The sequence below is a fragment of the Mus musculus genome, chromosome 6 (genome assembly GCF_000001635.26).
Source record: "Mus musculus strain C57BL/6J chromosome 6, GRCm38.p6 C57BL/6J".
Classification (NCBI taxonomy): Eukaryota; Metazoa; Chordata; class Mammalia; order Rodentia; family Muridae; genus Mus; species Mus musculus.
In genome coordinates this window covers 67,802,487-67,828,687 of record NC_000072.6, presented here as the reverse complement: position 1 = coordinate 67,828,687, position 26,201 = coordinate 67,802,487, and the positions used below count along the sequence as shown (strand labels likewise).

At 37.7% G+C, this 26,201-nt stretch overlaps 1 non-coding gene and 1 further gene across 1 annotated transcript; one reads left to right on the top strand and one right to left on the bottom strand.

Moving 5' to 3' along the window:
• The window catches only part of Igk (immunoglobulin kappa chain complex), a 3,171,119-nt gene that overhangs the window by 2,898,067 nt on the left and 246,851 nt on the right, over window positions 1-26,201 (bottom strand).
• Gm24911 lies at window positions 24,178-24,313 on the top strand. The gene has a single exon (XR_003956635.1). It is a non-coding gene; the product is annotated as a small nucleolar RNA SNORA17 (small nucleolar RNA).

Here is a 26,201-nt window from a genome sequence, read left to right as displayed (position 1 = left end):
TAAATATCCCAAATATCATTTTCACTTTCTGCTGTGGTTTCCAAACTTACATTATCTATTGGAAGTCACTGAAATAGAATACAACCTGCTGGGAGAAGAGACCATGTTTTAACATTGTACTCTAGTAGGTTGCCAGTGAAACTAGTGAGAGTTGCATCTTGTATAGACTATTTTCAGTTTATTATAGATCTGTATTTTTATATGCTACATTCAGGACTTGAAAATAAAAATAGAATTACTGTTACATAAAATGACAAAATATGGGTGAGCATGTACAAAAATGTTTTTTGCTAAAACAAAATTTATAAAAATCTCTTTTGAATAGCTCAGTTTACTTACCAAGTTGTATATGAAGACAAGGAAGCAAAGAATACTAATGGAAACAAAATGCATATAAACACATACATGAAAGCACTTAAATGTAAATAAATAAAATAACTAATAAAAAGTTTTATAAGATTATGAATACATATTAAGTCACAGGTTTGTACTTCAAATGGAAACATTTATGGCAACATATTTTAATGTGCTGAATTGTGTCAAGAAAAATATACAATCTGACATATAAATTTCCTCTATACACAGATAGAGGAACGCATTTGTGACAAAATGTGAATTTCATGTAAAATCTTTGCACTTAAAAAAACACATACAAGAATGTATATATAGCATCTTGGGCCCAAACTTGGCAGGCAGTCCCTTGGTCTCCAGAGAACTCCCCACCCCACAGGTGCCCAGCATGCCCAGGAACGTAGGATCACTGGTGAGTGGAACAGAACATCTGTTCCAAGAGATCTGAGGTGCCTGGGGACAGCTGGAGCACAGACACAGGAACCCCACCCAATCAGTGTTCCTTCTGGTTGACACTGGCCTAACTTGATTTAGAACTCAGCAGACAGTCCCCCAGTCCCCAGAGGAGGTACCACTTCCAGGAGATCTAACATGCCCAGGATCTTAGGATCCCAGGACCACAGGAGCTTGGTCATACCAGGATCTCAGGGTCTCAGAGGAAGCTTGATTGCCAAGAATTCTGACACACCCAGATCTAAGGATCACAGGATGACAGAAACACAGTATTACAAAGAAAACTGGACTCTGAGAAGTTCTGATCAAACGAAATTATAGGAAGGACAGGCTCCAATCAGATATATTAAGGACAGGGAGAATTTGAGATAATCAGATGGCAGGAGGCAAGGATAAGAACAGAAACAACAGAAACCAAGGTTACCTGGCATCATCAGAATCCAACTCTCCTACCATAGCAAGTTCTGAATACATCATCACACCAGAAGAGCAAGATATGGATCTAAAGTCACTTCTCATGATGATGATAGAGGCTTATAAGAAGGATGTAACTCCCTTAAAGAAAGACATGAGAACACATTCAAACAGTTGAAAGAATTGAACAAAAGCATCCAGGAGCTAAAAATGGAAATAGACACAATAAAGAAATCACAAAGAGGGTCATCTCTGGAAATAGAAAACACAGGAAAGACATCCAGAGACATAGATGCAAGCATAACAAGCAGAATACAAGAGATAGTAGAGAGAATCTCAGGTGCAGAAGATACCATAGAAAACATTGACACAACAATCAAAGAAAAGGTGAAATTAAAAAGATGCTAACCCAGAATATCCAGGAAATCCAGGATACAATAAGAAGATCAAACCTAAGCATAATAGGTATAGATGAGAAGGAAGATTTCCAACTTAAAGGTCCAGTAAATATCTTCAACACAATTAAAGAAGAAAACTTTCCCAACCTAAAGAAAGAGATGTCCATGAACATTAAGGCAGTCTACAGAACTCCAAATAAGTTGGATCAGAAAAGAAATTCCTCGTGTCACACAATAATCAAAAAACCAAATGCACAAAACAAAGAAATAATATTAAAAGCAGTAAGGTAAAAAGGTCATATAATGGCAGACCTATCAGAATTACACCTTACTTCTCCCCCAGAGACTATGAAAGCCAGAAGATCCTGGCAGATGTCATACAGACCCTAAGAGAGCACAAATGCCAGGCCAGATTACTATACACAGCAAAACTCTCAATTACCATAGATGGAGAAACACAAGTATTCCATGACAAAACCAAATTTATACACTATCTTTCCAAAGATCAAGCCCTTCAAAGGATAATAAAGGGAAAACTCCAACACAAGGAGGGAAAATATGCTCTAGAAAAAGCAAGAAAGTCATCTTTCACCAAACCTAAATGAAGATAGCTACGTGAACAGAATTCCAACTCTAACAACAAAAACAATAGGAAGCAACAACAAGTTTTCCTTAATATCTCTTAATATCAATGGACTCAATTCCCCAATAAAAAGACATAGACTAACAGACTGGTTACATAAACAGGAACCAACATTTTGCTGCATACAGGAAACTCACCTCAGTGACAAAGACAGATACTACCTCAGAGTAAAAGGCTGGAAAACAATTTTCCAAGCAAATAGTCCCAAGAAACGAGATATAGTAGCCATTTTAATATTGAGTAAAATCAACTTTCAACCTAAAGTTATCAAAAAATGTAAGGAGGGGTACTTCATACTCATCAAAGGTAAAATTTACCAAGATGAACTCTCAATTCTGAACATCTATGCTCCAAATGCAAGGGCATGCACATTCATTAAAGAAACTTTAGTAAGGCTCATAGCACACACTGAACTGCACACAATAACAGTGGGATACTTAAAATCCCACTCTCATCAATGAACAGATCCTGGAAACAGAAACTGAACAGAGACACAGTGAAACTAACAGAAGTAATAGAATAAATGGATTTAACTGATATCTATAGGACATTTTCTCCTAAAACAAAAGGATATATCTTTCTCTCAACACCTCATGGTATAATCTCCAAACCTGACCATATGATGGTCACAAAACAGGCCTCAACAGATACAAAAATATTGAAATTATTCATGCATCCTATCATATCACCATGGACTAAGGCTGATATTGAATAACAACATACATAATAGAAGGCACATATAGAGGTGGAAACTGAACAAAACTCTACTCAATGTTAACTTGGTCAAGGAAGAAATAAAGAAAGAAATTAAAGACTTTTTAGAGTTTAATGAAAATACAGCCACAACATTTCCAAACTTATGGGACACAATAAATGCAGTCCAAAGAGCAAAATTCATACCTCTGAGTTCCTCCAAAGCATGCAGGAGAGGCTTGAAAGCACACCTAAAAGCTCTAGAAAAAAAGGAAGCAAATTTACCAAGAGGAGAAAACAGAAGGAAATAATCAAACTCAGGGCTGAAATCAACCAAGTAGAAACAAAAAGAACTATACAAAGATCCAACCAAACCACGAGCTGGTCTTTTGAGAAAATTAACAAGATAGATAAACCCTTAGCCAGACAAACTAAAGGGCACAGGGAGAGTATCCTAATCAACAAACTCAAAAATCAAAAGGGAAATATAACAACAGAATCTGAGGAAATCCAAAAAATCGTCAGATCCTACTACAAAAGCCTATACTCAACAAACTGGAAAATTTGGAGGAAATGGACAATTTTCTGAACACATATCAAGTACCAAAGTAAAGTCAGGATCAGATTAACTATCTAAACAGTCCCACATCCCCTAAAGAAATAGAAACAGTCATTACTAGTCTTCCAACCAAAAAAGACCCAGGATCAGATGGATTTAGTGTAGAGTTCTATTAGACCTCCAAAGAAGACCTAATTCCAATACTCCTCAAACTATTCCTCAAAATAGAAACAGAAGGCACTCTACCCAATTCATTCTATGAATCCACAATTAGTCTGATATCTATACCACACAAAGACCCAACAAAGAATGAGAACTTCAGATCAATTTCCCTTATCGATATCTATATTTAAAAAAACTCAATAAAATTCTTCCACACCAAATCCAATAGCACATCAAAATGATCATCCATCATGATCAAGTAGGCTTCATACCAGAGATGCAGAAATTGTTCAATATACAGAAATGCAAAAGGTAATCCACTATAAAAACAAACTCAAAGACAAAAACCACATGATCATCTCATTACATGCTTAGAAATCATTTGGCACCGATTCATGGTAAAAGTCTTGGAAAGACAGGGAATTCATAAAGATAATAGAAGCAATATATAGCAAAGCAGTAGGCAGCATCAAACTAAATGGAGAGAAACTGAAAGCAATCCCACTAAAATCAGTGACTAGACAAGGCTGCCCACTCTCTCCTTACCTATTCAATATAGTATTTGAAGTCCTAGCCAGAGCAATTAAACAACAAAAGGAGGCCAAAGAAATACAAACTGGAAAAGAAGAAGTCAAAATATCACTATTTGCAGAAGATATGACAGTATATTTAAGTGACCCCAAAAATCCACCAGAGAAATCCTGTCTGATAAACAACTCCAGTGAATTAGCTGGATAAAAAATTATCTCAAAAACAGGAACACTTCTCCATTGCTGGTGGGATTGCACAACTGTACAACCACTCTGGAAATCATTCTCATGGTTCCTCAGAAAATTGGACACAGTACTACCGGAAGATCTAGCAATACCTCTCCTGGGCCTATTCCCAGAAGATGTTCCAACTGGTAATAAGAAACATGCTCCATTATGTTCATAGCAGCCTTATTTATAATAGGTAGAAGGTGGAAAGGACCCATTACATGGTCAAAACCATGTAATGGAAAAAAAGGAAGCATCTTCAACAAATGGTGCTGATCTAACTTCACATAGAAGACTGCAAATAGATCCATATTTATTACCCTGAAAATAACTCAGACGAAAGGCCTCAACATAAAATTAGATACACTGAATCTAATAGAAAAGTAGGAAAGAGCCTTGAACGCATTTGGTACTAGAGACAATTTCCTGCACAGAACACCAATAGGTCAGGAAGTAAGATCAAAAATTCATAAATGGGATCTCATGAAACTGAAAATCTTCTGTAGCCTTCAGATTAGGGAATGATCTTCACTAACTTTACATTTGACACAAGGTTAATATCCAAAATATATAAAGAGCCCAAGAAGTTAAACAGCAACAATCCAAATAACCACAATTGAAGATGGGGTACAGAGCTAAATATATAACTCTTAACAGAAGAAACTCAAAGATCCAAGAAGCACTTAAAGAAAAAAAAAGAATATCCAATAAAAGAAAAGCAAAAAAGAAATGTTCAAAGTCCTTGGTCATCAGGGAAATGCTAATCAAAACTGCCACAGGCAAACCCAGTCAGGGTACCTCAACCCAGGAAGAATCAGGGTTCTGGTATTCAAGTGGGCAAGGAGTTTGCAAGTGACAAACAGACACAAACACAACAGAGTGCTGAATCTGAGTATAATTTCTCAAAATGAGCATCAGACTTATATAGTCATTACAGAACAAAGCAGGGAAGTTAGGTGATACATCAGCCAAGATACATTTAGGTCATCTGAAGCATAATGACTATTTCCACAGAACAGAAAAATACATACCTGAAAGGGGCAGGAACTAGGCAATGCTTACAACTGAGAAGAAATCAGCCCTATCTTAAGTCAGCTTACTCTTGGGAGACAGGTTCTAGGGCTTCACACTCCAGGTGCAAGGGCTTCATGCCCAAGCCACAATTCTAGTCTATTGTATAACCCACTGCCAGGGGTCCCTTAGTAAACACCTAATTATGCTATTCTTCTGGGCTTTGTGAAAGTATGCACCAGGGAGGTTCTGTTCTTGTTAACATTTCTATGAATAACACAATACTCTAGTTCCTTTTTACACCACAACCCACCTTCTTCCTAGACCACTGTAAATTCCAGCATATGGGAGTTACTCAGCTGTTATTCTAAGTGTTTGTGGGGAACCTCCATTTACCAGAGGAGCCCACCAACTTTCTTCCATTATGTAATGTAGTCTGCCATACATTACTGTAATGAGAATTCTCAGTTTATTTTGTTGAACTTTCCCTGAGACTTCTAACTCTTATCCAGTAAACTGCAAGGCCTGATTCCTTTCACTATCTCTCTTTCAACACTGGAGGCATATTGTCTGAATAAGTGACATTCTTACAAAATTCCAAACCCAAGACCTGCTCAATGATTGACTAGGATGTTGGGACACTGGTGGAGGCCAGGAAACAATGCCGAATCTAACTTGGCTAATTGTCAAATCATTCCTTGGGGTTACCTATAAACAACAACAAATAAAACAACACTGAAAAAAAGCACTCAAAACTCTCTGCGAATTATCACAAGGACAAATCTGAACCACATCCATGTTACTGATGCTAAGGACCTCCAGGAGACCAGTTTCTGTGAAACTTTTTGCCTCAGGACTGCCACCAAACTTTCGACTTGTCATGTAGACTCCACTGGATTGGCTGTGGCACAAAAAGACCATGAGAGTCCACATTATACATATCAGAATGGCTAAGATCAAACACTCAAGCTACAGCACATGCTCGTAAAGATGTGGAGCAAGAGAACACTCTCTATTGCTGTGATTGCAAACTTGCACAGCCACTCTGAAAATCAATCTGGCAGTTTCTTAGAAAATTGTCAATAGTTCTAAGTTCTACCTGAAGACCCGGATAAAGTAATCCTAGGCATATAGTCAGAAAATGTTCTACCATACCACAAGAATACATGCTCTACTATGTTCATAGAAGCTTTATGTGTAATGGCCAGAAACTGGAAACCACCCATATGTACCTAACCAGACAAAAGGATACAGAAAATGTGGTTTATTTACACAATGAAGTACTACTCAGCTATTAAAAATAAGGTAAATGTAGGTAAATTGATGGAACTAGAAAATATCATCCTGAGTGAGGTAATCCAGACTCAAAAATGAATATAAGGAATGTACTTACATATAAATGGATATTAGCCATAAAGAACAGTGTGCCCATGCTATGCTCTACACACCCAAAGAGGTTAAACAAGAAGGAAAGCCCAAGTAAGGATACTTGAAGAGGAATAAAAATAGTCATAGGAGGAAGATGGAGGAAGGGAAAGGTATGGGGGAGGATGTATGGGGAGGGTAACTGGAGGTTCAGAATCATGTGTGTGAAGAGACAGTAGAAATGGCCAGAGGACCAGGAGAATAAACGGAAATCTGACGATTGTGGGAGAAGACGGGTAGGGATTTCTGTGGTAGATGCCAGAAACCTGTGATGAAGGACTAGAATCAATGGCATGACTTTACCTGAGACTCATTGCAGTGCAGATATGGAAACTATTTGTTCCATAGTCAGACAGACCTCCTGTGCTATATCTACTCCAGAAGTGACTCGCATTACAGGTTTAGAAACCTAGAAGCAGTCCTGAGGCAAAGTGTTTCATGAAAACTTAGCCTCCTGGAACATTGGCATTCCAGTAGCCCATATACTCAAACCCTGTTCCTGTGTTAGTCTGGTGTATGGATCCGTGTACTCTCTTTCAGTATTGTTTTATTATAAGTCCCTTCAAGGATGGATTTTGACATATAGCTAACCTCTACTGGTGTTTTAATGTTCTAAAAAGTCCTTGAGAAAACTCTGAGCTTGGAATTCAGTAAGAATGTTACCTATTCAGTAACACTCAAATTTACTTCTAGAAGAGACAGTGAAAATGATCAGGCATTACATTTTACTTGAATAGAGCTAGAAAGGTCAGGGCTAATCTACATAGTATTACTTAGGACAATAGCCAAGTCACACCCAAACAATGGCCTAGGAAATAGGTGGGTGATAGTATTATTCATGAAAGGGTTAGTAGAACAGAATTCTCCAGGTTGCAGGTTTTTCACTAGGCCCAGAGGAATAGCATAATCAGATATTTACTACAGAACCCCTGTGTGGGCATATAACCAGAAGATGTTCCAACTGGTAATTAGGACACATGTTCCACTATGTTTATAGCAGCCTTATTTATAATAACCAGAAGCTGGGAAGAACCCAGATGTCCCTCAACAGAGGAATAGATACAGAAAATGTGGTACATTTACACGATGGAGTACTACTCAGCTATTAAAAACAATGAATTTATGATATTCTTGTGAAAATGGATGTATCTGGAGGATATTATCCTGAGTGAGTTAACCAAATCACAAAAAAAAAAAAAATCACTTGATATGCACTCACTGATAAGCTGATAGTAGCCCAGAAACTTAGAATACCCAAGATACAATTTGCAAAACACAAGAAAATCAAGAAGGAAGACCAACGCATGGATACTTCATTCCTCCTTAGAATAGGGAACAAAATAACAATGGAATGAGTTACAGAGAAAAAGTTTGGAGCTGAGACAAAAGGATGGACCATCCAGAGACTGCCCCACCTGGGATATCCATCCCATAATCTGCAACCAAATGCAGACACTATTGCATATGACAGCAAGATTTTCCTGAAAGGACTCTGATATAGCTGTCTCCTGTGAGGCTATGTCAGTGCCTGGCAAATACAGAAGTGGATGCTCATTGTCATCTATTGGATGGAACATAGGGCCCCTAGTGGAGGGGCTAGAGAAAGTACCCAAGGAGCTGAAGGGGTCTGCAACCCTATAGGTGGAACAACAATATGAACCAACCAGTACCCCCAGAGCTCGTGTCTCTCCTCTCCTCGAAGCAGCAGATGGCCTAGTCGGTCATCATTGGGAAGAGAGGGCCCTTTGTCTTGCAAACTTTATATGCCCCAGTACAGGGGAACACCAAGGCCATGAAGTGGGAGTGGGTGGGTAGGGGAGCAAAGCAGGAGGAGGGTATAGGGGACTTTCAGGATAGCATTTGAAATGTAAATGAAGAAAATATCTAATAAAAAATTGAAAGAAAAAAAACTTGGTGGTGGGTTTAACAATAGATTAGTATTGTATCAGAGCATTCTCCTGGCTCCTGTGTTTAGCTGATCTTAATTAGGGTTGTTCCTATTCTCTGTTGTAAACAAGGCCTGGCTCCTGCCATCTTTTTATGTATACATTTTCTTTGTTTTGTGTTAAGAATCAGTGTATCTTGATGGATGTATTCGCCTAGCCTTCTTGTTTTTCTTCTGTATTAAAAGCCTGGTGTTTGCTTGGAAAAAATTACATTCAGATACCACACTTGCTTCTGTCATGTCCGTTTTTCACCTTTTTTGTTTCTCCCCAACTCCATGCATTCCTGTAACGGAGACCCCGAAATTTTTATGCAGATTGAGGGAGGCCAACTGGGGCTGGTCTGCAGCAGAATGGTGGTCAAACGAAGACTCCCAGACAGGAAAGACTTTATCTCCTTTTATTCTTATATTCTTTATTTCTCAGGCAAGGATAGGTTTTTGTCTTGGTGCTGGAGACCGACTAATAAAGGCTCATCAGTTTGAAGAGGATGAGTAAGCTTTACCATGGGGCAGTCTGACATTGAAACATGTTTAGATGTCTCACCAACCGTAGAAAAGGCCTATGTTGTAGCAATGAAAGGACAGATGCTCAGAGCCAATTTTAAGACCACCTATGAGAATGAAAAGCGTTCTCAGGGGAATAAAGCTGCATGTTTCGGTTGTAAAAAACCGGGACACCTGAGGAAGGATTGTAAAAATCCAATGGGAAACAAGAAAGGTCTTCCTCCAGGTCTCTGCCCATGCTGTGTTGAAGAGAACCTTGGAGGAATGAATGTAAATCAAAGTCCCATAAAAATGGGACTCTCCTCAATAAAGATGCAGGGGCGGGGGAGGGGGACTAGATAAGGGGCAACCTCTTAGCCCCATTCAGGAACTGTGGAGCTCATTATAGGACACAACCCCAGTAATAAGAAAAGCTTCAAGTTGGGAATTCTGATACATTAGATAAAATTAAAGTTATGGTTAAAGCATAAAAAGAGACTTCATAAAGGTCAAAATATAGCTCAATTCTTACTGTTACCATATTTACAATTCCCCAATCCTACATTGTGCCAATAATTCATAGATACTGCTTTATTGGAAGTTAAAAAATCATATTTTCAAGCATATAGAATTCATTTTGTGGATGGCATTTTTGTTGGTTGAAGAAAGTAGAAAGTGTTAGCAGTCTGACATCACACCTAAAAACTCTAGAACAAAAGGAAGCAAATTCACCCAAAAGGAGTAGATGGCAGGAAATAATCAAACACGGGGCCAAAATTAACCAAGCAGAAACAAAAAGAACTATTCAAAGAATCAAACAAACCAGGAGCTGGTTCTTTGAGAAAATCAACAAGAGAGATAAACCCTTAGCCAGGCTCACTAGAGGGCACAGGGACAGCACCCTAATTAACAAAATCAGAAATGAAAAGGGGGACATAACAACAGATCCTGAGGACATCCAAAACACCATCAGATCCTTCTACAAAAGGGTATACTCAACAAAACTGGAAAACCTGGATGAAATGGACAAATTTCTAGACAGACACTAAGTACCAAAGTTTAATCAGGATCAGATTAATGGCCTAAACAGTCCTATATCCCATAAAGAAATAGAAGTAGTCATTAATAGTCTCCCAACCAAAAAAAAAGTCCCAGGACCAGATGGGTTTAGTGCAGAGTTCTATCAGACCATCAAGAAAACCTAATTCCAACTCTCCTCAAACTATTCCACAAAATAGAAACAGAAGGTACTCTACCCAATTCATTCTATGAAGCCACAATTACTCTGATACCTAAACCACAAAAAGACCCAACAAAGATAGAGAACTTCAGACCAATTTCCCTTATGAATATCGATGCAAAATACTCAATAAAATTATCGCTAACCGAATCCAAGAACACATCAAAACAATCATCCATCCTAATCAACTAGGTTTCATTCCAGGGATGCAGGGATGGTTTAATATAGAAATCCATCAATGTAATCCACTCTATAAACAAACTCAAAGACAAAAACCACATGATTATCTCCTTAGATGCAGAAAAAGCATTTGACAAAATCCAATACTCATTCATGATAAAAGTCTTGGAAAGATCAGGTATTCAAGGCCCATACTTAAACATAATAAAATCAATATACAGCAAACCAGTAGCCAACCTCAAAGTAAATGGAGAGAAGCTGGAAGCAATCCCACTAAAATCAGGGAATAGACAAAGGCTGTCCATTTCCTCTCTACCTATTCAATATCGAACTTGAATTCCTAGCCAGAACAATTTGAGCACAAAAGAAGGTCAAGAGGATACAAATTGGAAAGGAAGAAGTCAAAATATCACTATTTACAGATGATATGATAGTATGCATAAGCGACCCTAAAAATTCCACCAGAGAAATCCTAAACCTGATAAACAGCTTCAGTGCAGTAGTTGGATATAAAATTAACTCCAACAAATCAGTGGCCTTTCTCTACACAAAGGATAAAAAGGCTGAGAAAGAAATTAGGGAAACAACACCTTTCACAATAGTCACAAATGATATAAAATACCTTGGTGTGACTCTAACTAAGGAAGTGAAAGATCTGTATGATAAGAACTTCAAGTCTCTGAAGAAAGAAACCAAAAAAGACCTCAGAAGATGGAAAGATCTCCCATGCTCATGGATTGCCAGGATCAATATAGTGAAACTGGCTATCCTGCCAAAAGCAATCTTCAGATTCAATGCAATACCCATCAAAATTCCAACTCAATTCTTCACGGAGTTAGAAAAGGCAATTTGCAAATTCATCTCGAATAACAAAAAACCTAGGATAGCAAAAACTCTTCTCAATGATAAAAGAATATCTGGTGCAATCACGAGGCAGGACCTAAAGCTGTACTACAGAGCAATTGTGATAAAAACTGCATGGTACTGGTATAGCGACAGACAAGTAGACCAATGGAATAGAATTGAAGACCCAGAAATGGACTCACACACCTATGGTCACTTGATTTTTGACAAGGGATCTAAAATCATCCAGTGAAAAAAAGACAGCATGTTCAACAAATGGTGCTGGTAGAAGTGGCGGTTATCATGTAGAAGAATGCGAATTGATCCATTCTTATCTCCTTTACTAAGGTCAAGTCTAAATGGATCAAGGAACTCCACATAAAACAAGAAACACTGAAACTTATAGAGGAGAAAGTGGGGAAAAACCTCAAAGATATGGGCACAGGAAAAAATTTCCTGAAAAGAACAGCAATGGTTTGTGTTGTAAGATCGAGAATCTACAAAGGGGACATCATAAAATTACACAGCTTCTGTAAAGCAAAAGACACTGTCAATAAGATAAAAAGGCCTCCAACAGATTGGGAAAGAATCTTTACCAATCCTAAATCAGATAGGGGACTAATATCCAATATATATAAAGAACTCAAGAAGATTGACTCCAGAAAACCAAACAACCCCATTAAAAAATGGGGCACAGAGCTAAACAAAGAATTCTCAACTGAGGAATATAGAATGGCTTAAAAGCACCTGAAAAAAATGTTCAACATCCTTAATCATCAGGGAAATGCAAATCAAAACAACCCTGAGATTCTACCTCACACCAGTTAGAATGGCTAAGATCAAAAATTCATGTGACAGCAGATGCTGGCAAGGATGTGGAGAAAGAAGAACACTCCTCCATTGCTTGTGGGATTGCAATCTAGTACAACCACTCTGGAAATCAGTCTGGTGGTTCCTTAGAAAATTGGACATAGTACTACCAGAGGATCCAGCAATACCTCTCCTGGGCATATATCAAAAAGATGTTCCAACTAGTAATACGAACACATGCTCCATTATGTTCATAACAGCCTCATTTATAATAGCCAGAAGCTGGAAAGAACCCAGATGTTCCTCAACAGAGGAATGGATACAGAGAATGTGGTACATTTACACAATGGAGTACTACTCAGCTACTAAAAAGGATGAATTTATCAAATTCCTAGGCAAATGGATGGATCTGGAGGGTATCGTCCTGAGTGAGGTAACCCAAACACAAAAGAACTCACATCATATGCACTCATGATAAGTGGATAATAGCCCAGAAACTTGGAATACCCAAGATACAACTTGCAACACACATGAAACTCAAAAAGAAAGAAGAGCAAAGTGTGGACAATTCGCCCCTTCTTAAAATTGGGAACAAAAAAACCCAAGGAATGAGTTACAGAGACAAATTTTGGAGCTGATACGAAAGGATGGACCACCCAGACACTGCCCCACCCAGGGTCCATCCCATAATTAGCCACCAAACCCAGACACTATTGCATACACCAGCAAGATTTTGCTGAAGGGACCCTAATATAGCTGTCTCTTGTGAGGCTAAGCCAGTGCCTGGCAAACACAGAAGTGGATGCTCACAGTCAGCTATTGGATGGAACACAGGAGGAGCTAGTGAAAGTACTCAAGATGCTGAAGGGGTCTACAACCCTATAGGTGGAACAACAATATGAACTAACTAGTACCCCCAGAGCTCGTGTTTCTAGCTGCATTTTTAGCAGAAGATGGCCTAGCCGGCCATCATTGGGAAGAAAGGTCCCTTGGTCTTGCAAACTTTCTATGCCCCAGTACAGGGAAAATACCAAGGCCAAGAAGTGGGAGTGGGTGTGTAGGGGAAGGGGGTTGGGGGAGGGAATAGGGGACATTCAGGATAGCATTTGAAATGTAAATGAAGTAAAAAATTGGAGGAAAAAAAGTAAAATTCTTTGATTGGTACAAATTTGTAAAATTTGTGTAACTGCTTCATTTGGTTTTTGTCTGGTCTTAAAGGTATAAATATGCTCTGCATTCTTGGTTTTGATTAAAAAGTGTAACATTGGTAACAAAGTTAGCTTTAAATTGGTAACTCAGGGTTGAAGTCATCTTAAATAACAACAGGTGGCATATACCAGCCCAGAAAACTAGGCCTCTAGGGATACTTCTAATTGAGATAATATTTTATGTGATTCTTATCTTAGAAACTAGACTTACAAGAGATAAGATTTAAAACAATGTCTCTTTAATAAAACATTAAAATTTACACTGTTATGCATCCATGAATTGGCAGCCAAACTTTGTAACATGATAGTGACATTTCTAGTATTGATTTTAAGGATAATAAATTGTTTAAAATTGGAGCAAATATATATATATATATATATATAAAACATTAATATAATATATATTTATGTATTTATTTATATTTTAAATTTTATATATTTATGTATATAAATTAATATAATATATGATATATGATACTATATGATATATAATATATCATATAGTATATAATATAATATATACTATATTATATATATTCTAACGTTGCTTTAAATACTTAAAAATTATGGTTAAGAATTCCCAATGTTCCCTTGATTGCAGTTTCATCGCAAATTTAAGATTTTTTTTACTCACCCATATAACACCAACTTGAGAGGCACTAACATCTTAAACATATTTAAAAAATAAAAATAAACAAAAACAATAAAACAAGAAACAGCAAACACAAATTTTTCCCAAGAACCCACATATATGCATGAATAAACACCTCGTTATAGATTAACAAAATGTGAGCAAGCAAGGTAATTTTCTTAATCACGGGCAGCAATTTGAAGTTAAAAAGAAAGAATCAATTATTTTAGTATTTATCCTAAAAAGTAATGTTACAAAAAACATAAAGAATCACAAATTAAAACTTGTTTATAAAAAGCAATCAGTCAATCCTACTTTAAGTCCTCGGGGAGCACATCTACTCATTAACAATTCCTTATTAAATCATATCAGAAAGCTTAGGGCAAAAATGAATACAAGAAATTAATCATTACCTAAATCATCAGTCCGGCCTCAGTTAGTCATGTCAGCCAATGCGAGCTGAACTACTATCGTTGTTTACTAACCTCAAAATCTCCCTAATTCAACCATTAAGAGTATGTTTTTCTGACCTTCAGACTGCCTCTCAAGATTTTCATACTTCAATGACAACAGCAAAAATACCTTCATGTAACTTCACTAATAATTTAGATTTTCAAATTCTTTTTAAGGGTGGTGGTCATTGCTGACAATCTACATTTCCAAGGTCTTTCCTAGGGTAACGACTGGACCTTTTACCTGCTCTAGCAGCAATGCTTGAGAAAGATCATACACTATTATTGTGAGAGCAGATGATGCTGCCAGTGAGGGGCTGGAAGCCCCCTTAGGATCTTCACACAACCCAGAGATTAGGAAGAATGTTAAGATTGACAGAACCACAAGCAGAGCTATGCTCCATAAAATCATGACATCCTCTGGACACTTAGACCTAGGGATCTGCCTGTCTCAGGGACAAGCATCATGGGCATGACAACTGTTGGGCCACAGACCATGAGTCCTAAGGCTGTTTATTGTTCCTCTTGAACTTGCCTCTACAGTAAATGGAAATATCCTGTGTTTATTGTTTGCTTGTTTGTTTGTTTTGTTTTCGGGAAGCAGCCATTGATATTGCATTTGTCCTATTTTTATGTCTGCTTCTTAAAATCTGCTACTAAAATTCACCTTCTTGGGTGTTTCTGTTTGTGTACACATAAACTTGAACTTGTCCTAAGTGTGTCTAAGGAAACTTGGTAACAGTGCACATGTGAGAGTCAAAGTTAAAGAATCTGAGCTGAAATGTCAGCTTTACCACAGACAGAAAACTGGTTCACATTTTTTACCAGAAAAGAATAAAGATGTAACATTTTTAAGTTTGTCTGTCCTTATGGTGGAAAACAATTAAAATTTAAAATGAGCTTTACAGATTTCTTGGAGATCTTGCCTCCATGGTCAGCTGTAACTTTTCCTGTTGCTTTCAGTGGATTAGATTCCACTTCCCTTTAAGGGATCTGCAACCCTATAGGTAGAACAACATTATGAACTAACCAGTACCCCGGAGCTCTTGACTCTAGCTGCATATGTATCAAAAGATGGCCTAGTCGGCCATCACTGAAAAGAGAGGCCCATTGGACTTGCAAACTTTATATGCCCCAGTACAGGGGAACGCCAGGGCCAAAAAGGGGGAGTGGGTGGGTAGGGGAGTGGGGGTGGGTGGGTATGGGGGACTTTTGGTATAGCATTGGAAATGTAAATGAGCTAAATACCTAATAAAAATGGAAAAAAAAAAAAAAAAAGATTCCACTTCCCTTTCCCTTAGCCTCCCATGCCTCAGGAATGCAGTTTGCTCAGATGTCCAGGAGGTGGAGCCACAGTTCGTTTTGAGTGCCGCACTTTGCTTGAACATTTTATTTGTATCTTACAGTGATCATTCTTACTAGAACCATGCCATGCTTATATTCACGAGCTATAGAGTTGTTTAGATTCCAGAAAACCAAAATTTCTTTGTTGATGATCTAGATGAAAAACTAACAGGTGAATACTTTAAAGTGCTAGCTAGAACACACTGTTTAAATTACTGACTAGGTCACTGTGACAGAACCAGTTCAGTTCCCTACCATAACCCAGTAGAAGCATCAGTAACAACGGTCACAGCTAGCAACAGTTTGTTACAAACTTTGAAGCTAATCTGTGAGCTTAAAGGCTGATTTTATTGTCCATTTTAATATTTGTCTAAGGTAAATTGTCAGATGGTTTAACATCACTCTACACCATGAAGTCTCTCTAGCCATTTGGAGAGAAAATTTCAGGGTGTGTAGGGCAGAGGTAAATATAAAGTTTTTTTCTCTATTATTTTCTACCTTATTTGAGACAGGGTCTGTCACTGAACATGGAGCTCACTGGTTTGGCCAGACTGGCACATTCACATGAGTGCACACACTCCAATAGGTACATAAATACTATACACACACACAAACACACACAAACACACACACAAATAAAAAAGCAGTATTGTTGATGACTTAGATCTTTATGTGTATTCAAGCCATATTTTATTTCTAACTTTCCTGGAGCTGGAGAGATGGCTCAGTGGTTGAGAACATGTTCTGTTCTTGTAGAGGATTCCAAGTTCTCTTCCAAGCTCTGATATGCCAGTTCACAAATGTCTGAAACTTCAATTGGCAGAAATTTGATGCACTCATCTGGCCTTCTTGGGCACTGCACACACATGGTGCACATAGAGACCTACAGACAAAATACTCCTACACATCAAATTAAAAAAATTAAAAAGAATTGTGTGTGTGTGTGTGTGTGTGTGTGTGTGTGTGTGTGTTGATATCAGAAGTGACACATAGGTAATGAAGAAAAACAAACATATATTGACTAGAAATTTTTCTCCTATTTACTCAGAATTCTCTAAGTTCAATATTTTAAGTAAATTTCTATTAGATCTAGTTAAAAAAAAAACCACATTGTCTTGCTCTATGTTGGTGCTGACTAGAACCTATGCAAAAAGAAGGAGTAGGGATAGCAGTCCAAATACTTAACTTTCTTTGCTAAGAACTGAACAAAGACCTGCTTTCAAGTTGTCAGAACCCTCTGAAAAAGAGTTTCTCTGGGACAGTAATGTTAGCAGACAACAACTCTCAATGACCATCATGACCTTTAGGGACAGAGACTGCTGCTGCTCAAGTTCTTCTGGAAAGAACATGGGTCATGAAAGTCTTGTGTATTCTCTTTGTCTGGTAAGTATTGTTCTGTCTTAAGTGATACAGCTAATTCCTGGCATAGGAGTCGGGCGATGGTGGGAGAATGAGAGAGAGTTTTAAAAACCCAAAGATAAATTGTTGAATGAATCTAGAATAGATTTGGGTATCACTGCTTTTTATTCAGCTAATACCCAGTAATTTTCGTGTTCCATAATGCCAAACAAGCATGCTTTTGTTGTTCTGAAAATTAGAAACTAAAGTTGTTCCAATTGGTACTACGTAAATATAAAAATGAGCAAGTGCTTTGATAGAACTGATGTACAATAAATAGATCAAATATAGACAAAATTATGACTGGGAGATGGCTCAGACATTAAGAACACTGACTGCTTTTCTAGAGGTCCCGAGTTCAATTCCCAGCAAACACATAGTGACTCACAATCATCTCTAATAGGATCTGATGCCATCTTCTGGTGTATCTGAAGACAGTGACAGTGCACTCATACATAAAGTAAATGAATCTTTTTTAAAATAGACAAATTAATTTGTAGGTTTCAATGTTTGACTGTGGTGACATCTGAAGACAAAGTGGCTGACAGGGAGCCTCTGAAAGGCTTCTGAAGTCCTGAGCATGTTCTATTTCTTGACCTAGAGGATGGCTACATGGGGGATTCCAACCTGAAATGCCACATTCCAGGGACTCAGTGATACACTTGGTGCATATGATGTTCATTCAAAGGAAAATATTTAGTTAACAGTTTCCATTTTGCAACATGTTATGATATCAGGATGTATGTGACTTATGATGGTAAGATTGTTTACTTGGGTTTTTAATGATGAAAACAGGATAAAACTGTCCCTGAGGAAACCTGGTTTTGTTGTCTATCTGATTTTTTCGTGGCATTAATTTGAGTTGTGCCTTGGTCTTGAGTCTCTTAGTTAACAGACATGCATAGTCTAGTACACCTAACATGATTAGGTGCAGAGCTGGCCCTTTCACCAGCTCTTCTGCTTTGACACAGTCATGTGGTAGGATCATTGAGACCAGCAAGCCAATTTCTTGTTTGTGAAGTATATCAGTGATACGGCTGGCAACAGACACTATGTGCTACAAAACTACTGGTGCTCCTGAGTACACAGGTAAGCCAGAGTGGCTAATTTATTCTGAGTTTCTCAGAGACTGTTAAAAAAACATTCTGAGAGTCTTTTTGTTCCAACAGTGTGGGTTAAAAGTAAACAACACCAAACAGACTGGCAAAAGATCTTTACCAATGCTACATTAAATAGGAGGCTAATATTCAATATATACAAAGAACTCAAGCAGTTAGACTTCAGAGAAACAAATAACACTATTAAAAATGGGGAACAAAGCTAATCAGAGAATTCTCAACTGAGAAAACAATAAAGGCAGGGAAGCACATTAAGAAATGTTCAACGTCCTTAGTCATCAGGGAAATGCAAGTCAAAAGGACCCTAAGATTCCATGTCACACCAGTCAGAATGACTAAGATGAAAAACTCAGGTGTCAGCAGATGCTGCCAAGTATGTGGAGAAAGAGGAACACTCCTCCATTGCTGTTTTAATTGCAAGCTTGTACAACAACTCTGGATATCAGCCTGGGGTTTCCTTATAAAATTGGACATAGTTTTACCATCTATACCTCTCCTGTACATATACTCAGAAGATGTTCCAACATGTAATAAAGATACATGATCCACTATGTTCATAACAGGCATATTCATAATAAACAAAGGCTGGAAACAATGCAGAAGTCCCTCAACAGAGGAATGGATTCAGAAAATGTGGTATGTATATACAATGGAATGCTACACAGCTATTAAAAACAATGACTTCATGAACATTGCAGGCAAATGGAGGATCTAGAAAATATCATCCTGACTGAGGTAGCTCAGTTATAAAAGAACACACGTTGTATTACTCCCTGATAAGTGGATATTATGCCAAGAGCATGGAATACTTACAATTCAGCTCATGGGCCACATGAAGCTGAAGAGGAAGGAAGACCAAAGAGTGGATGCTTAAGTCCTGCTTAGAAGGGGGAACAAAGTAATCAAGGGACATAGAGTGTGGGGGAGATTTGGAAGGAAGAGAATGGGGGAAGAGGGGAAGAATCAGGTATGGGAGGAGATGGAGGAGATGTATGGACATCAAGAAATTGAACAGGGGTGTGTAGCATTTGGGGATGGGGGGATGGGGGTAGCAACCAGAAAGTCCCAGATGCTAGGAAAGCAAGAGCCTCTTTGGACCCAGTGGGGATGACATTAGCTGAAATACCCCACAAAGGAGAACGAGAATCTGTCAAGACCATATTCAGGGGTTAGGCATGGTCCTGAGGTTGATGGGTGGGGCCACCCACCCATCTCCAAAATTTTAACCCAGAATAACTCCTATCTAAAGGAAATACAGGGACAAAGAGTGGAGCAAAGAATGAAGGAAATGCCATCAAGAGATTACCCTACCTGCGCATCCATCCCACATGCAGATACCAAACACAGACACTATTGCAGATGCCAAGAAATGGTTGCTGACAGGAGCCAGATACAGCTGTCTACTGAGAGGTTCTGCCAGATCTTGACCAATATACATGCTGATGCTTTCAGCCAACATCTGACTGAGCACAGGTACCCCAATGGAGGACTTAGGGGAAGGATGAAGGAACTGAAGGGGTCTCATCTGACATCAATGGAATGGAAGGCCATTGGTCCTGTGAAGCTTGATGCTCCAGTGTAGAGGAATGCTAGGGGGATAAGGCAGCAATGGGTGGGTAGGTGAGGGAGCACCTTCATAGAATCAGGGTAAGAGGTATGGGATAGGGGGTTGCAGAGGGGAAACCAGGAAAGGGGATAACACTTGAAATGTAAATAAAGAAAATATCCAAGTTTTTTCTTTTATAAAAAGGTAATCTGTCCCAGTTCCTTCTTCAGCACTTGATTTCTGCCCCAATGAGCAACCATCCCATCACAGTGGACCATCCAAATCAGTGGAGTTTCTACACCAGTTTCTCCAATGAACTGCTGAGGAAAATAAGCTTGTGACCACACCCAAACATTGTTTTAACTGTAGCTTTTGTGCCATTATTGGCAGCCAAGGCAGCCAAACTAAGACCTACTTATGATAAATCAAAAGTAGAGAAGAATGGTAAGTTTCATACTTTGTGAGTCCTTACAGTGACTTAATTCATCTATTAAAATACAAATATCTTTGGTATTTGAAACAGAGACTCACTGTATAGTCCCAGGTTGCAATACTCTTATCTGTGCATCTTGAATGCTGGCATTACAGGTTGACAGAGACATGGAAATAAGTATTAGAAAAATGTGTGAGTTCATGTGGTTATAGATAGTGATTTTAATCAATATAAGAAGTGGGGTTTTAATATAACTTAAATAGAAACAGGATGAAATAACATTTGGAAAATACTGCTTACATTATTATTCAACTTTCAACTCCAATCGATAACATTTAGCTTTGATGGAAGGGATTTGGATCTATTGGTGTGATCTTTGATAAGCTGTTAAGATCCATTTTTAAAATTATTTGTTTATATATTTGGTGATCAGTATTAGGACATGCGGCATTGAAGATTTTGGGCTTGTTCTCTGTCCCTGAGCCAAAACCCTGGATATGTCTTCACTAAGGTGTTCTTTAAGCAGCAGACAGTAGATTGCTATTTTGAAGGACCCCTTACCTTTGCATAGGTGAAAAAGATATTTCTGTTGTATTTATAGTGCACTAAGTCCTTATAACAACAACTAATTATTGTTGTATATTAAAAATTTGTAGTGCTTAATAATAGATGGATATTCACTACTCCACTAGTACATACTTCAGTAATGTACCAGTAAATGCTTGTGTGCAACTGTCTATTTACATGAAAAGTAAGTCCTGCTGTAGGTCTCATCACAGACTCATCACATTTGTGTTATTATAATAGTACATCTGAGTATACCTGTACTCTTATATGCATGTAAGTTGAGAGAATATGCGTGATATCTCCTGCAAGAATGCAACTATGTACACTCCTTTACTTTATTTCCATGTGTGCTTTTGTACTAGTGAACCTGTGTGGACTGCTGTTCATGGACATACATGTGTACTTATTTACCAGAAGCATGTGTGTTCCTGTCTAGTACTTCCAAGAGTTGGTTTGCTATTTTGCCCATTTATCCTGCTATAGCACATACCTACATGGTTTTGTATATACAACACATGTGTATACACAGCACAACTGTGTATACATCTATAATAGGACATCCATGTGTAAAATTGTAGGAGTACATCCATAGTCATTACTATAATAGTAAATCTATGGTGGTTCTTTAGTACGTCCATGTGTTTTTCTGTACTATTATATGCAAATATACTGGCACAATCATGTGTACTCCTGTTCTCACATGTCAGTAAGCACTGCTCTACAATTGCATTCATGTGAAATGCTGTATGGGTAAATTCATGTGTAGTAATTTGTATGTATAAGTACATACAGACATGCCGATGTTCTTGAGCATGTCTTTGCTATAGTAGTACAGCCACACATGGGCCACACAGTTCACCCTTGTCCAATATAGTACTACTGTACTAGCACATTCACATATGCTGCCATACAAATACATCCCTGTTAAGTATTGTAGTTGCATATCAGTTCAAATTTGCTTCACTTACATATTACTGTATACTGTAGTTCCAATACTTCCATGTGCACTGCTTTAATACATAATGTGCACCATATGCACCTATGTGCCAATACATCTGTGTGCACACGTGTACTCCTACTGCCATGTGCACTACTACAAGGGCTTTCATGTATACATGGACATCCTTCTACTCCGCTCTTCATGCATGCCCATATGCTAGGTGACACTAGGACATCAGTGTGTCATGTTCTCCTTCTGCACCAGTGTATCCATGTTTCAAACTCTATGAAGACATCCATGTGCACATGTGCTACTTTACTAGTACAGCGATGAGCACTGATGTCCCAGAGCATGAATGTGCACTGCAATAGTAGTAAATCGATCATTACTTTATGATGGGAACAGGTGTCTATTCTCATCCAACTTGTCTGTACCATGAGCACAGAGGTCTGCAATATCTAGCTTGTCTGTGACTCTGTGCACAGGTTTCTAAACTGTTTCTGACTCTTTGGAGCACTAGACACAGATATGTGCAGCTTTTCTGATTAGTTATGTTTTAGTAATAACTTTCACGCATATTTCATGATTAGCTAGATCCTGGATGCAGCTGTTTTCTTTTATATATATTTTAATTAGGTGCACCTATGGAATTGTTATCTTTTGTTTTCATGATGATTTGTACACTTGGACAAAGGTCTTTGTGCTTTTCTGAATAGGATCCGGCTTTGCTCATCCTCTATGTTCTCTTCTGGATTTTGTTTTGTCTTATGTTAGCTGCACCCATGGATCAGATAACCATAGTTTGCCTGATTAGCTGCAGCTCAACACAAAATTTTCTCTCCTGTCCTGAATTAGCTGTGCCTTGACCACAGCAGGTTTGGTCTAAGCCCTAATTCTACACTTACTTATGACCTAAACTGTAAACAGAAATCCTACACTTAGCTTAACCTAAATCAAACAAAGTTAACCTTGAACTCCAAACCTTACTCCTATCCCTAACATTTTGTCTATCCATATCACTAGCAACAGTTATAACCCTACACTAAGTAAATGATTGACTATAACTGCAGTACTAATGTTAATACTAATTGTAACCCTAGCAACAATCATAGTCCTAACCCTTGCACTAACCAAAACCATTGCATAAACATACCCTTAACCCTAACACAAAAGAAACCTCTTTATCTGTTAGAAACATAACTTAAACCATCTTGCATAACTTGGAATAATGTGAGCTTGAGTTTGCACTGATAAAAGGTAACCTTCAGAAGCAAGTCCCAGGCAGTCCACCCAGCACTTCAGATTGGAGCCTAGTCTTGAACAGGATTGCTAATGAACCAATGCCCAGGTGAGGATGCTAATAATATTAGTATACAAATTCATAAACCATGTTGAAGGAAATTCAACATGGATATTTGAAAGTAATTACAATAAAACCTCTACATACACTAAGGATAGAAGAATCGCCCCTGTACATTACAAAGCATACAAATAAATAGACAATATATCTGTCTTCATACAATGAACTGCTTTATTTAAAAAATCGAATATATGTATTGTTTGCATGATCCTAAGAATATTATGTACATGTCTAGTACAATCAAAGAACAGAAGATGGTGTGAGAACTGATACTGAAATTAAAGATAGGTATGGGATGGTTAAGAGCACAGACTGCTCATCCTGAAGTCCTGAGTTCAGTTCCCAGCGACCATATGATAACTCACAACCATCTGTAATGGAATCACATTCCCTCTTCTGGTGTGTGTGTGTGTGTGTGTGTGTGTGTGTGTGTGTGTGTGTGAAGACACATAACTCATATATGCTAAATAAACAAATAATAAAAACATGTATAAGTCACCGTCTGAGGGATGAAAATCAAAACCATGTCCCTTTCAAGATAAACAAATGCTCTTATCCGCTAGGCTTTCTCTCCAGTCCCATAAATGAGATTTAATTGTGTATCATCTTCAGTTTGCTAATAAGCTCAATGTAATGCAAATAATATTCCTGAAAGAGTTTCAAAGAGTTGGCAAACTCAGTCTCGAATTTATAGAGACAGTCAAAAAACAGCATAACTAGGAAAACTGGAACCCTAGAAAGGTGGCATTATATCTTCTGACTTTATTATTCTCTTTTGTATGAAATTAGAGTGATCAGGACTGCCATGCACTCCTGCCTTCCAGAGGCATTGCAGGTGTGTATTTTGTGTCATACGAACTTCACTAGGAGGCAGAGAAGATGAAGGCTGTCTATGCTCAGCTAACTGTCCTGACCTATGAATGTCTGAATGATTAGTAGCCTAACATTCCCTGAAAGAAGTAAGCCTAAGAAGGCCTGTCTGTCATGAGGCAGTCAGTCTTCCAGGATGGGAAGCCAGAGACTGAAAGGATCCTGCCTATGATCAGGGCCATGGGCATGAGTGGGCCTAAGACAGACAATACTTTCAAGGGGATGCTCAGGTGGGCAAGGTGGGGAATGAGCCCAAGGTGACAACCAGACAAAAACCATGAGGCCTAGACAGGGAGCTGGCCTCTTAAAAACATTTTCTGTAGATTTTTGCTGTTCTTGAAGACCAGCCTTAGGCCATGATGATCTGGTAGGATGCATGGTATTATTTCAATCTTCTCGTATCTGTTGAGGTTTGTTTTGTGACCAATTATATGGTAATCCATTGAAGAGAGTGGGGTGTTGAATTCTCCCAGTATTATTGTGTATGGTGCAGTGTGTGCTTCGAGCTTTAGTAAAGTTTCTTTTATGAATGTGGGTGACACAGGGAAACTAACAGAAGCTATGAAACAAATGGATTTAACAGATATCTATAGAACATTTATCCTAAAACAAAAGGATATACCTTCTTCTCAGCACTTCATGGTACCCTCTCCAAAATTGATCATATGATTGGTCACAAAACAGGACTCAACAGATTCAAAAATATTGAAATAATCCCATGTATCCTATCAGATCACTACGGACTGAGGCTGGTCTTCAACAACAACATAAACAATAGAAAGCCCACATACATGTGGAAGCTGGACAACACTCTACTTAATGATAACTTATTCAAAGAAGAAATAAAGAAAGAAATTAAAGAGCTTATGGGATTTAATGAAATTAAAGCCAAAACATACCCAGTCTTATGGGACTCAATGAAAGCAGTGCTAAGAGGAAAACTCATAGCTCTGAGTGCCTCCAAAAAGAAATAGGAGAAAGCATACATTAGCAGCTTGACAGCACACCTGAAAGCTCTAAAACGAAAAGAAGAAAATACACCCAAGAAGAATAGACAGCAAAAAATAATCAAACGTGGGCCTGAAATCAACCAAGTAGAAACAAAAAGAACTATACAAAGTATCAACAAAACCAGGAACAGGTTCTTTGAGAAAATCAACAAGATAGATAAACCCTTATCCAGACTAACCAGAGGGCACAGAGACAGCATTCATATTAATAAAATCAGAAATAAAAATGGAGATAAAACAATGAAATATATCTTAAAATAGTTATTCATTTTGTTCAATATTAACAGTTGAAAGTATTAAAATCATGTTCTAAAGAGAGGTGCATTTGCACAGAGTATTTTCACTCTACTGTAGTTTTGTGTTTTTATATGCAAAATTCAGGATTTGAACATGAAAATGAGAATTAGTTACTGAAAATGACAAAATATTGGTGACCATTCAAAAAATATTCTTACTTCTAAACCAAAATTAAAAAGCTCTATTTTTGAATACTTCAATTTATGTAGCAAGTTGTATATGAACACAAGGAAGCAAGAAATTACAAAAAACAAAATGCACATGTAAACACAGGCATGAATGCATGCATAGGCACACACATATATGTGTATGTGTATATATATATATATATATATATATATATATATATATATGTGTATGTATGAACACATATGTGTACTTATGTACAGAGGAATACATACATTGAAAAGTAAGGTATATTTTGTAATTATAAGTATAAATCTTCAGGTCAGACAAAAACACTACAAAGAAAAAAATAACTCTCTGTAGAAAAATTAAAGGAAAACACATGAAGAACAAACCGAACTCTACATGAAATTATATATTCATATAATATGATAGAGTGTATAATTAATTAATTAAATAAAATGTTCCAAGAGAGTGGACGTGTAGAAAGAATGAGTTAAAATACATGTAAGTGTTTATTTACTGTAGCAAAA